This window comes from Prionailurus bengalensis, chromosome B4 (genome assembly GCF_016509475.1).
Source record: "Prionailurus bengalensis isolate Pbe53 chromosome B4, Fcat_Pben_1.1_paternal_pri, whole genome shotgun sequence".
Taxonomy (NCBI): domain Eukaryota; kingdom Metazoa; phylum Chordata; class Mammalia; order Carnivora; family Felidae; genus Prionailurus; species Prionailurus bengalensis.
Window position 1 is genome coordinate 111,677,275 of NC_057358.1, and position 15,850 is coordinate 111,693,124.

The 15,850-nt window shown below is 40.6% G+C and overlaps 1 long non-coding RNA gene and 1 other non-coding gene across 2 annotated transcripts; one reads left to right on the top strand and one right to left on the bottom strand.

Annotated features, from left to right (window-relative positions):
* Positions 1–2,023: 2,023 nt before the first annotated feature.
* On the bottom strand, positions 2,024–3,921 carry LOC122473493. Its single transcript, XR_006294674.1, has 2 exons — positions 3,787–3,921; positions 2,024–2,693 (listed from the first exon to the last, which is right to left on the bottom strand). It is a non-coding gene; the product is annotated as an uncharacterized LOC122473493 (long non-coding RNA).
* A 9,867-nt stretch (positions 3,922–13,788) lies between these two features.
* TRNAQ-UUG lies at positions 13,789–13,873 on the top strand. The gene has a single exon. It is a non-coding gene; the product is annotated as a tRNA-Gln (tRNA).
* The last annotated feature ends 1,977 nt before the right edge of the window (positions 13,874–15,850 follow it).

The following is a 15,850-nucleotide window of genomic DNA, read 5'->3' on the forward strand; positions in this document are numbered from 1 at the left end:
AAGCCCGGTCGGGGAATTTCTGCTGCCCCTGCTGAATCCTGCCAGGGAAATCACCGCCACCGTAGGACATTTGGGCAGCCACTGAGCTGCTACAGCCATGGCCATAATGAGTCCTAAGCTCCCCTTGCTTCTTCTTCCTTTTTTTTTTTTTTTTTATTATTTTATTTTGAGAGAGAGAGAAAGTGCTAGTGGGGGAGGGGCATAGAGAAAGGGAGAGAGAGAGAGAGAGACAGAGACAGAGGCAGAGACAGAGAGAGAGGGAGAGAATCCCAAGCAGGGTCCACACTGTCAGCACAGAGCCCCATGCAGGGCTTGAGCCCACAAACTGTGAAATCATGACCTGAGCTGAAGTCAGATGCTTAACGGACTGAGCCACCCAGGCGCCCCTGCCCTTGCTTCTTCATGGCACTTGCTCTGTATTCATCCAGGAGCAGAAGCATCCAATTGGTGGCACCCACAGCCTTATGTGTCAAATTGAGGAGGTCAAAAGAAGCCAATTTGTTTTCTGTGCTGGGGGGTAGGAAATGCTGGGCAACCAGTCATATAAACAAATGCATTAGAAAAATCAAAAGAGGGTTTATAAAAGGGACAAATCTTCAAACTTTATATTTTAGGGGTTTTTACTGGTTTTATTTTTTTAATCTTAGAAAGAGAGAGAGAGTGCATGAGCAAGGGAGAGAGGCAGGGGAGAGAGAGAATCTTAAGCAGGCTCCATACTCAGCAGGGAGCCCGACTCGGTCTCGATCCCACAACGCTGGGGTGAAGACTTGAGCAGAAATCCAGAGTTGGACGCTCAACAGACTGAGCGACCCAGGTGCCCCTTTAGAGCTTTTGGAATGCTCTCTGGGCACCATTTCAGATTAACTTTTAGGGGCGTCTGGGTGGCTCAGTCAGTTGAGCATCCAACTTTGGCTCAGATCGTGATCTCACGGTTGGTGAGTTCCAGCCCCACAGCTCACTGACGGTCAAGGCGGAGCCTGCTTCGGATCCTCTGTCTCCCTCTCTCTCTGCTTCTCCCTCTCTCTCAAAAATAGATAAACATTAAACACAAACTTAAAAAAAGTAACTTTCACACCATTACTGGCACATGTTCTATGCTTTGGGTGATAAATATTAGAAAGAGCATGGGCTTAAAAATGGAAAAGGTTTGAGTTTGAATTTCAGCTCCCGCACTTAATAGCCCTGTGATGTTAGGCACATGATATAACCTCTCTGAGCCTCACTATGTCCATCTGTAAAATAGATGCAATAATGCCAGATTTCTTGGTGTGTTCAACAGATCAGTGCTTTCCAAACTATATTGTGCATACAAATTACCCGGGGAGCGTGCTAAAATGTAGATTCTGATTTGGTAGGTCTGGGATGGGGCCTGAGGTTCTGCATTTCTCATAAAATCCCAGGGGATGCCGACGCTGATGCTGTGATTTTGTGGACCTCACTTTAAGCAGCAAGGTTCTATTCCGTGCTGTCAATATGGTAGTCACCAGCCACATGTGGCTTTCGAGCCCTTGAAGTGTGGCCTAGTGTACCTAAGGAATGGAAAGAATACTTTTATTTAATTTTGATTAACTTCTGAGCACTGATACTTGGTTTAGCTATAGGAAAACAATTTCTAGTATACTTTTATTTTTACTTTTTTTATTAAAAAAATTTTTTTTAATGTTTATTTATTATTGAGAGACAGAGAGACACAGAGTGTGAACAGGGGAGGGTTAGACAGAGGGGAGAGACACAGAATCCGAAGCAGGCTCCAGGCTCTGAGCTGTCAGCACAGAGTGGGATGCGGGGCTCGAACTCACAAACTGCGAGATCATGACCTGAGCCGAAGTCGATTGCCCAACCAACTGAGCCACCCAGGTGCCCCAATTTCTAGTATACTTGGCACAACTTGTAACTCTATCTTTTCAGCTGTTCATTTTATGAAACGTAGTTAACTGAACATCTATTTCCAGTGGAAAGTTAATGCCTGCATGGAGAAAGGCTCCAAGTGTAAAATAAACAACACATTTTGAAGACTCAGTTGAAAAAAAAAGTAAAATGCCTTGTTAATAAGTTTGATATTGATTGCAGGTTGACATGATAATATTTTGGGATAAGACATATTATTGAAATTAATTTCATTTGTTTCTTTTTACTTTTTTTGATGTAGCCACAAGAAAATTTAAAATTACTCAAGTAGCTTATGTTATATTCCTATTGGACAGCGTAGGTACAGGCCAGGGAGCACTGGGCCCAGCCCATCAGCCCCCTTCATCCTGTCTCAGTTAGGTGGGTGTCCTCTGGATGGAAAGAGGAGGTGAGGTGGTGGAAAGAGACAAGGTTTCTTCCTTCCCAGCAGGAGGCTGTAGCGAAAGCCAAAATTCCCAGCAAAAGTTTTTGGGCTCAGAGACTATTTCTTCTGTGGTGGGTTATTTCCACTACATTCCAAGGCAGGCTTTGCTTTCTGCAGAGGTGAAAAAGGAACATTTCCGCGGTCCACAGTAAGTTGCTCAAAGCTGGCTCTCATAAGAAGACGCTCACTTTGCAAGTTACGGGTCATGGCGAAGGGCTCGCTTGACCCAGCCTCCTCTGTGATACTAAGGGGAGTTAATGAAAACAGCGTGAGCTCCTGTAAATGTGCTGCATGATTTCTTGGTTGATTCAGCAGTTCCCGGGGAGGCTACAAGTTTAATGAAAAACAGTAATGAGGCCATCTACAAATTTGACAACAGCCAAGAAATTAGCAAAAAGAAGTGCGTAGAAGTGAAAGAAAGGTTTCTCATATCGTAAAATGCATTAATTATGGCAACCTCCGTTCCCCCACTCTTGTGAAAAGTTCTTTTTTCAACAACTCAGGCAAATATTTACATGTAGAATCAGACCTGGCAGCAAATTCAAAGAAAACTATTAAGGCCAGAAAAAGCCGCTTCTGTATCAGAGGCTTGGAGACTCCAGGTCTCAATTAACCTTTTTAAATGGGAACTGACAGCCTTGGATGGAAAATGTGGGGGGAAAGTAAAATGTTTTTGAAGAATGTTTGACTACAAAGTAAACAGCCTGCATAGAAAATATTAAATCAGATGCTCCCTCCGCATTCCATAAGACGGTACGCAGTAAAGTATACTGTAATAATTAAAAGGCTTGGATAAAAGAAATATGAAACAATTTTAGTCTCGTGATAATTCAAACTTCATGGCCCTAGTTATGTTGGCAAAAGACAGAGAATTTATTTTTTCTTTTAATGTCAGATCTCGACATGAAGTTGTACAGTCGGCAGTGAAGGAATGACTTTGAAGATATTTATCGTTAAGCCTTCTTGTCCTTTCTGTCACCAAATCAAACCACGACAAAATATTTATTAGGCAGATTATTCACCAAGGAGTAGAATGTTCTCTTCATAAGCTCCCAAATTTATTTTTTTCCACAAAATTGTACAGTAAATATTTATTATTCTGAACCAGGATTTATTTTGCATTAGACGGAAGTGAAAGGAAGGCGGGTGTAGCCAATTCACAGTATAATCGAGATTATAAAGGGAAAGGTTTAAACAGTGGAACAGAACACATTAGAAGTACGCATTTATAAGCCACTGTTGCACTGTCAGTTTCTAAAAATCTATTATCCAACAGTTATTCTCATCTGAATGCCTTCACGTATTTAAAAGCAATGCAATCCCACATCTCAAAGAGTCTAGTTAATCAAGATAAGCCTTTCCCATTAGCTTGTTCTAGAGAGATTTTGACTATATTTTAAACACCTATAATTCAATTAAACTTAAAAGGTAGTGAATTCAGATCTATTGCTTACCTGATGGGCTTGCAGATGGTGGAGGAAAGATGTCTCCCCTGCTTCTCTGCCCCAGCTGTTTTCTCTGTGTGGCCCGCCTCTTGGGTGGAGCCCTGTCCAGCTCTCAAGTCCTGTCCCAGGGGTTTCTCTGCTCTGCATTCTTTTTTTTTTTTAATGTTTATTTACTTTTGAGAGAGAGAGAGAGAGAGAGAGAGAGAGAGAGAAACAGCGCGAGCAAGCGAGGGAGGGACCAAGAGAGAGGGAGACACAGAATCTGAAGCAGGCTCCAGGCTCTGAGCTGTCAGCACAGAGCCTGACATGGGGCTTGAACTGTGAGATAATGACCTGAGCTGAAGTCAGATGCTTAACAGACTGAGCCACCCCACGCATCCCTGTGCTCTGCATACTTTAACTGTGGATTTCCATTCTTGTTGGAGTTAATACTCCAATGTAGCCTGTCTGGCATGGCTATTGCACTTAACTGCAGTATTATAATTGTTCCTGTATCAGTCTCAGATACTGGGGATTGTGTCTTTTCCACACCTGCCCAGTGAGGTTTCTGGACCAGAATTTAAAGCATCACTTCGAGTTAGTCGCGTGACGGGACTACTTATTCCTGTAAGCACTGCTTTGCTCTGGTCTATTCTCTCACTGTCACTCAGCTTGGGTCTTCCATTTGAATCTCTTCCTAGAAGCTGACCTCCATCTCCCTCTCTCTGATGAAGAAATAGCTTTTCTGTTTATGTCCTTGTCTCAACTTATGAGGATCCCACAGAAGAGTGGCTTGGGCCATTGCTGTTTGATTCTACGGCCCTCTGGGGAGATGCCCTTGATCGCATCTTGCTGAGCGATTCAATACACAGCTCTTTTAACTTTTACTTCTTTCTTCAAGGGAGCCTCTTGTGAACCAAGATCCTCTGCTCCTTCCCCTCAGCTGGCCTGGTCACTGAAATTGGTGTGCCATGGTTTACACCTTCATGTGGATTGTTTTTCTTTCTAAATCTGGGTGATGAGATTAACTATAGTTTTCCTTGTCACTACATACTTCCCTTATTTAATAATGAGTGGGGATTAGTCTCATAATCTAAAATAAAAACCAAGGCTATTTGTATCTGAGAATGTTTCATAACAAATATCCAAAAATCTCCCGTATGAATTTGTTTCCAATCCAACGATAAAAGATTATGTTCCAAATGGGAAAGCATAAAAAGTTGTTTTCTCGATAACACTATTAGCGATCATTCTTTTGTTCTACCTTCAAATTAACTCAGTCACATGGCAAATCTCAGGAGAACTTTACATTTTTATACATCCTAATAATGCCTCATTTATTTAGCACAGATCCGAGTATGAATTATCCACATCATCTGCTTTCCAACTCCTTTGCACTGTCTCCCTTTCCAGAAACTGGAGAGGAGAGGAGAAGAACATAAAAATGAAATGATGTAATTCAGTCACTTGTTATTTGTATTAAGTAATGTTTTGGAGAAGCCTGAAATTAATAGTTAAAAGAAATTATACATATATCTGTGGATCTGTTTTTCATGGGTCTCCCAGTTCCACAGGTAATCACGAGCCACTGAAGTCTTCCCCAGGTATCCTAAACCACAATAACCTCAACATACATGTTTCAAGGTTGTATGGACTTCAAGGGACAAGCTCTATCCAAGTTCTCCATTCTTTAAAAAAAGGAAAATCAGTATGCAACACACAATACCTTTTAAATGGTCTCTTTAAATTTGCTACAAGCATTGTTGCAAAGCTAATTACGATAAAAAGTTTCTTGAAGTTATTAGGCTATGTTAAACATCGGCATTTAGAAAGCTGTGAATTGCATGTTTCGTAGAAGGAAGAAGTATTGAGGGTTTGTTGACTCTAAGCAGAATTCATTTATATTAATTTCCATTATTTAAAAATTAGGACAAAACTAATAAAACTCTTAAGAGTCCAATATTAGAGAGACAACACTTTAGAGCTAGGTTCAGTCTCAACTTTGTTTTTAGCCAGTACCTTGGGTGAGTCACAATCTCCTGGGGGGTCTTAACTCACTCTTCTACACAATGAAGAAAAGAGAGGATTGTCTGGTCCAACGGGCTGGTTCCTTGTGGCTCTAGCATTTAGGAGCAGCTACTGCCTGCATACAAATGCCTATGGGGCAGGGGCAGGGGCAAGTAACATACACGAGTGAACAAGACCAGAGCAAGAAGAATTTTTGTTGGGTGTGAATCTTGATATTATCAATCTTTCATTATTCCACACTCCATAGCAATAAGAACATTTCACTTTCTTCTTAGTTTTGCTATAAGAGAAACAATAATAAATGGTCACAGATACTAGTAAATGATAGTGGTGTAGAGACCATAGGGATTGGTGGGGACTGTGGCAAACTGGAGAAGATAAAGGACCAAACTATTATCATATGGGACTGAGGGGCTAATGTTGCCAGATGCTACCAGTTTGGGTGCTTTCAGGGAAATCTAATGGTCAATGCAGGTAATCAATTAAAAACATTAAACAAAACACCCTATATCGGCCATTACCAGTTTGGCGAAACAAAACAAATGGGGTTGATTGGCTATCAGCTTATGCCACCTGATCTACTTTGTCCCCCTCATTGTACTGGGATCAGCACATATTACATCATTTGCGAATAATACCACTTTAATGAAAGTTCTTCCTACCATAAACCAGAGTATTTACTGAATTCTTTTCCAGGTTGTGCTCTGTACCAGGACTTTCTGACTTTTCATCTTACTTGATTGTCACAATAACCCTGAGACATAGGGGGATATATGATTATCCCAACTTTACAGGATGAAGTAAGGCCCCTAGAGACCAAATAATATGTCCTACTCACACAACTTATTTTGTTATAATCGAGTCTAAGATATTGACGTGGAAACATTTACAATATTATGCTGAATGAAGAAAAGGTGGCTATAAAAAGTATGCATGATACTTTTTAAACTGCTTTTGAAAACATTTTAAACTGCTTTTTAAAACATTTTTAATGACTGAACATTCTATCATGAAGATATGCCATAACATACATAAACAGGCCTCTACCGTTAAACACGAGTTGCTACTAAAGTCATCTAGGGAACTAGTTTTTTCTTTAAATCATGACTTCATTCACTTATTTAGGGTCATCAGTTGACAGCCTCTATGTCAGTCATGTTATTGGATGCTGTCCTCAAAGGGAAATCTGATTCGTAATGTGTCCAGTAAGCAAGATTTATCTTATATATTTTTAAAAAGCCACAGGCCTTCTTTGAACTTTAAGCAGGGATTCAGCTCAGCTATGTGGATTTTTAAGGTACTTAAGTCATCACCTCTGAATCAGTGGTCGGGTCCCAACTTACAGCTCAGCCTTTGGGTGGAAAGAAGGTCGGTTCCCCCAGATAGCCTAGTTTGAAGAACTACACAATGTATTACAGTGACCCCCTTCAGCCAGAAACTGAGATTTTGAGATTTAGGAACTGAACTTTGAGAGCTATCCTGCTAGCAGGATATCCTTTGGCTACCCTTTGTGATCTATACAGATGACAAAAGGGGGCTCTGCATCTTTTCTCCATTTGCCATTAGAATCGCCAATAACACAATTTCAAAATAACAGCTTCCATGTCATAGACACAGAGGGATATAAACACATTAGAGGAAAATGACAAAGATGATGATGAAGCTTGAAAGTATATAATTTGGGGGGGGCACCTGGGTGATTCAGTCAGTTGAGCATCCGACTTCAGCTCAAGTCATGATCTCTTGGTTCGTGAGTTCGAGCTCGGCATCGGGCTCTCTGCCGTCAGCCTATCAGAGCAGAGCCCACTTGGGATCCTCTGTCCCCTTCCCTCTGCCCCTCCCCCACCGTGCTCTCTCAAAAGTAAATAAATATTAAAAAAAAAAAAGAAAGGGGGCGCCTGGGTGGTGCAGTCGGTTAAGCGTCCGACTTTCGCTCAGGTCACGATCTCGCGGTCCGTGAGTTCGAGCCCCGCGTCAGGCTCTGGGCTGGTGGCTCGGAGCCTGGAGCCTGTTTCCGATTCTGTGTCTCCCTCTCTCTCTGCCCCTCCCCCGTTCATGCTCTGTCTCTCTCTGTCCCAAAAATAAATAAACGTTGAAAAAAAAATTAAAAAAAAAAAAAAAGAAAGTATATAATTTTTTATCATTCAAGCTAGCACACTTTTGAGTGTGAAAGGGGGAGCTCTTAACACTGACATTGGGATGGCAGGCTTGTACTCAGGCTAAGCCTGGTAACCTGGGGTGCACATAGGGTCCCCCTACGGTTTAGAACAGTGGTAGAAATTGGAGATGGTTGAGCATGGAAAAGATGGGGATGGAACTTAGAGGGCGGGGTATGTGCAGGCTGCCTTTAGACATTTGGAAAACTCCACGAAGAACTGGTTTGATACGATTTTAATTCTGACACTTGGAGCAACTGGACCATGCTGAAGAAGCTGGACAGTCTGATATAATGGTTTTGTTTGGTTGTTAAGCAGATCCCAGAGTGATTCAAATGCCGGATGATATTAACTGTGTGGCCATACACAAATTTCTTAACTTCTTCATTATATAAGGGGGCTAGAATTATAACGATTTGCTGAGGTAATACAGGAAAGCGAGTGACCCCCGAGGGGGCCTCAATAAATGTTAGTGTATGCATTGTAACTAATGCTGGAAATATTCAAGCATAGGGACAGACCACCAGTTGGCTCATGTTATGGGATCATTAAGAGATTAACTAAATGGATGGTTAGAGCCAACCTTTTTTGGATAATTTAACTTAGAAATTGTTCTTAGAAATAGAAAAAAATCAACTAGTAATTTTTTCCAGATATGAAATAAGGTGATTTTATGTAAAATCTTAAAGAGGTATAGTTTTAAATATTGTATTATAATTTAATATTCATCATAAATGACATTCATCAACACATCAAGTGATAGATGCCATTTACTTTCAACTATGTAAAAAAAGCATAATGTGCTAGAAATACATTTTTTAAAGTTATGTATTTATTTATGTATTTATTTTTTTAGAGAGCACACAGGAGAGGCAGAGAAAGAGGAAGAGACGGAATCCCAAGCAGGCTCCGTGATGACAGCCTGATATCAGCGGGGCTCGAACTCTCCAACCATGAGATCATGACCTGAGCTGAAATCAAGAGTCAGACGCTTAACCAACTGAGCCACCCAGGTGCCCCTAGAAATACATTTTTTTTTAAATGGCATATTGCTTGAGTTTGAGACTGTATCTATAAATAGAGACTAGAAATTTCAAAACCAAGTAAGCAATAAGACCTGATATTTGACATCATTTCATTTTGCTTTTATAAAACCAACTAGTTTATTTTAGAATTGGCTAGAATTTTTCATGTCATGTGATAAAGAGGTTTTAGCTTATTAGTAAGCACATTTCAAAAAAATACATTTCAGGTTAATTTTTAAAGTAAATTAAAAAAAAAAACTAAATTGAATATAATCTATACACACTCTCTTCTTAACATTGATTTTTAAAGTACTGGAAACAACCTGATTTTTTGAAAGCATTTTGTCCAAGCAAGTAGACTCTGGTACTGAACATCATCTTACTGGGCAAATTTATACAAAATTATCATGTTTTTTGATTAGCTACTTGCATTTCAGCATCGTAGTTCTCAATGTTTCCTTCTACTTAACCAGTACTTCCCAGACTTTGGCTGCATATTAGAATCATGTGGGAAATTAAAAAAAAAAAAAAAAAAAAAACCCTCACGGCCAGGCCACATCTTTGTCCACACTGCCTGGGACTGGAGTCTGGTACCAGGGTGTTTCAAAACTCCTCAGGTGACTTCAATGTGCAGCAGTTTGGGAAATAATGCATTTATCCCATAGTCCAGTATGGGGATACAAATATGACCAGGAATCAAAAAAGCAATTCCAACTAGGTAATGGTCCCATGCTCTCGGAACATCTAGTGGTGTTCTGCTGAATGGAAACAAAGTTAACAAAACCTAAATGACTAGGTCACTAGTACACTCATCTGGCCTCTCCCTCCTAGATGTGCAAGAGGCGAGCAAGCTGCTTCTTTTTAAAAGGGAAAAGGTTTCTACTGACTAAAAACAGAGGGAAAAAAGGAAACAGAAGCAAACACGTATAATGAGGTGAATCTTCAGGGTAATCTTCACAGGCCTTAGGTGTTTATGAACCAGTTGGGGCTTAAGGGTCCTTTCAACTCAGAATCTTCTACTTAAACCAATTTATTGGGAGAGGCAGGAACAGGTTTTCACAGAATTGTTTCTGTTGCTATTGAGTGAATAGCGAGCGCCATCTTGCATTGCCCTTATAATTGTGAAAGCGCTTTCATGTTTCCAAGTTCACCTGAATATCCAAAAGCGAGGCAGGAATTGTAATACAATCCTGTTGAGGAAAACAAAGTTTCAAATATTAAAAACTGGTACAAGATGGAGTTGGGACCAGAACCCAGGTCTGCTGACTCACAGGCAAATGCTCTTTGGACATAATACTGCCTCTGCCTGAAGAGAGACCCACTGTTTGAGCTTCAGCACTGTCCTGGAGAGGCGATTTTCCTCTGAAAATAGCACTCTTCACCATTTCTTGCTTACATGTCAATTGTGTTGACTGGCTGGTGCATGTGCTGTGAAGAGGTAGGAAGTGCAAGAGGGGCCGGGAACAGGGCGAGAGTTTCAAGGAGGAATTTACAGGAGAGGGAACAACACAGAGGATGAGCTCATAGCAGAGGAGAGAGGGGCAGGTGACAACAATGAGGCCAAAGACTTGTGAAGGAGCAAATAAGGAGCCATTCAAAAGCTTATTATTTAATCATCTATTTTTTGAGGAGGGGAGGGGTGATGTGGGCTAAGGGGCCATTTAGGAAGGTTTGGATTATGTGATGGATAGATTGGTGATGGGAGAGGTGGAAGGTAGGGATATAGAGAGAACCATTGAGAAATCACCTAAGTGAAAGCGTCTGAGGTGAAGAGTCAACAGACTAGGGTAGTAAGAGTGAAAATAAAGACTGTCCAAAGAGCACCTGAGGGGCATGTGGGTGGCTCAGTCGGTTAAGCATCTGATTCTTGGTTTCAGCTCAGATCACGAAATGACGGTTCATGAGGTCAAGCCGCACGTAGGGCTCTGTGCTGACAGCATAGAGTCTGCTTGGAATTCTCTCTCTGCCCCTAGTGCACTCTTTCTCTCTCAAAATAAATAAACATTAAAAAAAGAGCACCTGAAACTAAGAAAGAACTATTAGGAGCAAAATAGGAAAGGTAGTAGATAGCATTTCAAGACATCATCCATTTCTGGATCTGATGGCCATTTTTGTGTAAAAAACATTTTTTTTTTTTTTCCAAGTAGGCTCCATGCCCAACGTGGGGCTTGAGCTTCCCACCCTGAGACCAAGAATCACGTGCTCTACAGACTGAATCAGCCAGGTAATTAGTGATTCCTAATTGGTTGAATGACTGGATTAAGTGTACATTAATAATTCTGCATTATAGGTAAAGTGCAAAGTAAGGCAAAGGGTGGTTGGCAGACCTGTCTTTCAGTTTTGTTGTGAAATAGTGGTTTCCATAAAGGGGTAGAAGGAACGCAAATCACTGTCTTGGGCAACATTAAAGCTGAGAAGAGTTGAGAAAAAACTAGATGATAAAATTATTAGTCAAAGTAATAAGGGCTGACTAAAACAATAGTTTAATATAGACATAAACTCGTTTGTGGGGATGCCAAACCAGTAACAAAAGCACAAGGAGAGGCTGCTAAAATGTGTGAAAAACAAACAAACAAACAAACAAACAAACACCACAGGGCTGATTGACCATGAGAGGTAGAATGGAAAAGGCATGTTCTAGAGTCAGGCCATGCCTTGACTCTTTTTGGGTGACAGGAAATGGGCAGGTTCTGAGAAAAATGCAAAGGTTTGGAATAAATGCAATGAAGGAAGAATGACCCTAAAAAGAATGAGAGACCAATTAAAGGTTGGTTTGAACATCAGTGAGGAAAACCAGGAAATGAGTGTGAATTTTTTGGTCACCAGCGAGTTTGTGAGCACACTCTGAAGCTGAGGACAGATACAAAGTTAAAGGTGCTTCAGATTTAGGTACCAAGATAGTGAAATGTCAAGGAGGCAAAGCCATCTAGGTCAATGAGAGAGCGGGAGTGAGGCAGCCAACTCAAGTGCATTGGTCAGGATGGAATCCGTGAAGGTTAGTAGGCTAAAAAAGACTGGAAGACACTGCAAGAAATGAAAAGACTAGCAATCATCCCTATTAGTATACAGGGTAAGTTAGTAGGTGTAAAGAGCTTAAAAAAATTTTTTTTAATATTTATTTATTTTTGAGAGAGAGAGAGAGAGAGAGAGAGAGAGAGAGAGAGAGAAGCGGGGGAGGGCCAGAAAGACAGGGAGACACAGAATCCGAAGCAGGCTCCAGGCTGAGCTGTCAGCACAGAGCCCGACGTGGGGCTTGAACCCATGAACCATGAGATCAGGACCTGAGCCAAAGTCAGCGCTTAACAAACTAAGCCACTAAGGTGTTCCTAAAGAACTTTTAAAAGCAAGGAAAATTTAAGGTGCCAAATATAATCCTAGAGACCAAACAGCTGAGAGATGGCCATCTTCTATCTGTGACCATGCTGCTGAATAACAGAGCAAAAGCAAAGGCTACTGTGATCCATGCGGGAAACTGCAGCTAGCCTAAAGCAAATGAGGAAAATACGTAGGTTCTCCAGGGTTGAATGTCAAAATGATGGTAGTCTTGTGTCATCTCAGAAAGCAGGACAAGCACGAAGTTAGAAAAGGTAAAGGAGTCTACAGGCTCTTTAGAAGGGGGCTACAAAAAGGCAGAAAAAGCTAAATTGGAATGAAATGAGTCTAAAAAGGTTAGCTTCCTAACTGGTTTCCTAACCTCCAGTCTCTCTCTCCAGAGCAGTCAGTGATCCTTTCAGAGGTCAGATTATGTTGCTGCTCTGCTCAAAATCATCCACTGGCTTCCCAACTCAGCATAAAAGCCAGAGTTCTTGCCAAGGCTTAGAACTGTAAGATTAGGCCTAGTCTCCCATTACGTGCCCAAGCTTGCCTCCTACCACTCTCCCAACTGGCTCACTGCTCTCAAGCTACAATGGCCTCCTTGTGTCCTCTCACACTTGCCAAGCATTATTTACCGGAACCTCCCTCTGGGAGTCTCTTCCAGACAACCAACTGGCTCCTTCCCTTCCTTCAGGTTTCTGCTGAAACGTCACCTTATCTAAGACAATGTCTCTGACCCTACTCTAGAACACAGCACTGTTCCCTACCAGGTGACAGAGGTCTCTTACTATAACATAAACTCTGAGGGGAAGGGCCTGACTTGGTTCCCCCAAGTCTAGAACTGTTTGAATCCCCCAGGCCAGGTACCAAGTATGTGTTGAATGAACGAATGAATGGCAAACAGGAAATGGGAGATAAAAAGCATGAAAGCGGGTGGCAGTTAAGAGAATTTTGGGTGACAGGAAATGGGGGACAGTCAGTAGTGTTTGTAGGAGTCCCAGACTCAGGAGACTTGGTATGGCTTCACTTGTTACAATTTCTCCTCTCCCCCCATCACACCTCACACGTTGAGACCAAGCTCACGTCTCCAGCAGTGAGAAAGCAAAAGATGAACAATTCTAGCTACTACACACCCTCCTCAGAGGGTCTGAAGCTAAATGAAAGAGCAAGCTTATGAATTAGAATACCAGATACATGAGAAACACCCTCATTTCAATTGCTAACCTCAGATATCATCAGTCTCCCTAGGGTCTCATTCTTACTTTTTTACACTCATTCTCGAGCTATTCGTGAAGGTATGACTTGAGACTATTTATGATCTCAAAGGAGCCTAACAGAAAAAACCTGCTTTCATTTATTTTATCTTGATTCACTAAGATAAATGTTACCTTAAAGACTATATAAATTAGTAAGCATCTCATTTTTAGACTACAAGGGTGGCCAGTTGATTATTCATAAACCATAAACAACATCAATGTAAAATGGTATTAAAACAGTAGTGAAGGGGTGCCTGGGTGGCTCAGTCGGTTAAGTGTCTGACTTTGACTCAGGTCATGATCTCGTGGCTTGTGGGTTCGAGCCCCACGTCGGGCTCTGTGCTAGCCTGGAGCCTGCTTCAGATTCTGTGTCTCTCTGTCTCTCTCTGCCCCTCCCCCGTTCGTGCTCGGTCTCTCAAAAAGAAACAAAAACATTTAAAAAACAGTAGTGAAATAATGGCTGCAATTTTTATTTTAAGAATTGCACATTTAAAAAGGGCAAAATAATTTTTCAAAAAATGCAAAAGTAGGTAGGTCCTGCTTCACAAATTTCAAGAAAAATGCACAGTATATCATCAATGTGATAAACTTACTTTCATTCCAAGTTATTTGGGAAATAGAGCAGTGACCTGTTAATAGGTTATTTATGGAACTTAGAATATAGGTGTATTCTAACATATCTATCTTAAAAGTAAAGAATCACAAAAGTCTCTAATGGAAGTATGCTAGTAAAAGCGCCATTCTACTAAGTTTAATTTTGACTCTTCAGTTACAGGAAGTCTGAGTAAGGAAGGCATAGGTTATGCATCTTAATTGGGGACCCTTTACCTCAGTCTCTTGAGTGATCCTCCAGGATGTTCTTGAAGACTATCTCTGGAGCATTTGGTATCAGAAAAGTACAACACTGGAGGACTTTAAAGTTAAGCCCAGAATTTTAGGCGCTGGGCCCTGACTCAGGTTAGCAACGTGCTGGTACGGCAGAAAAGACCCACCAGCCTGGGCTCTTGAGAAGGTCTGCATTAAGTGTGAATCCCTGGTGTGCCATGTGACCTTAAACTCCTTAAGCCTGTTTCCCTATATGTAAGATGGCAGTAGTCATACACGTCTATTTACATAATCTACACAAAGTGCTTAGCATATTTAATAATAAATTAAATATTAATTTATGTGTGATGATATTCCTTTTAATACCTAAGGAAAGTTATCAGTGCTTACACTTCATGATCTGAAAAGCAATTTGGAAATTATGCGGTCCTTGTAACCCTGCCTTAAATTAAGAATCTCAGGGTCTTCCTGCATTGAACCCATAGCTGGACTTGGGTTAATACAGATTCTGGAAACCGTTTTCCTAGGATATGGTGCTGGTGAAGAAAGCTGTGCCAAAGACGGATGCTGTATAAGCACATAGGCACATTTCTTATTTTAATTGCCTACTTCGGAACAATTAATATTACATAGTTCAACAGTGATACTTTGGATTCAGAGAACCCAGATTAGACGTGTCTACGTTTAGCAGAATATCTGGAGGCTGAAGCGTTTTTCTAAAAGAGGGAAAATGTTAAAGAAGTAGTTAAGCTGAAAAGCATAAAAGTAAACTCCCAATTGAGAGTTTCAGGGACGAAATTATTGGTCTGTTGAAAAGGAAACTGCATTATAAGGATAAAGACAATTCCTTTTTTGAAATCTAGTCATGAGAGAAGTACAGGAATACAGCCACAACTTCTGCCTGCATGAAATGCTCTTTACGGTATTATTATAGTGCTTATTCTAAAAGAAAGATTATTTTTCAAGAATCTTACAAAGATTAGTTTTTAGTTAGATGGTACTAATTATGCTAATAAAAGTATATATACACACATATGTATATACACATACATGTATATATGTGTATATACATATGTGTATACACACACACACACACACATATATATTTTTGGTCTACAAATGAGTGCAACATCGTAATTTAAAAACAAAGGTTGGGATGGCATTTGGACACAGAATCTGAAGGGTAGCAGAGGTTAGAAGAACATTGCAGCTGCAATAGGACAGTTATCTAAAGACACAGGGAAGCAAAAATATCAACAAAGACTTACAGAAACTCCCTTCTTACTTAATTTTACAAAGGGAACTTAATCCTAATACATGACACATATATAAAATCTAACTTGACAAAATGGAAAACATCTCAGATCATGTCATAAATGTGGTACTTACAAATACTCAATAATTTACTAATAATTTTTACTAGTGGAAAAATAATCACTTAAATTTCAGTATTTCAACAAAGTTGCCGATTTATGTGAATAATTTATTA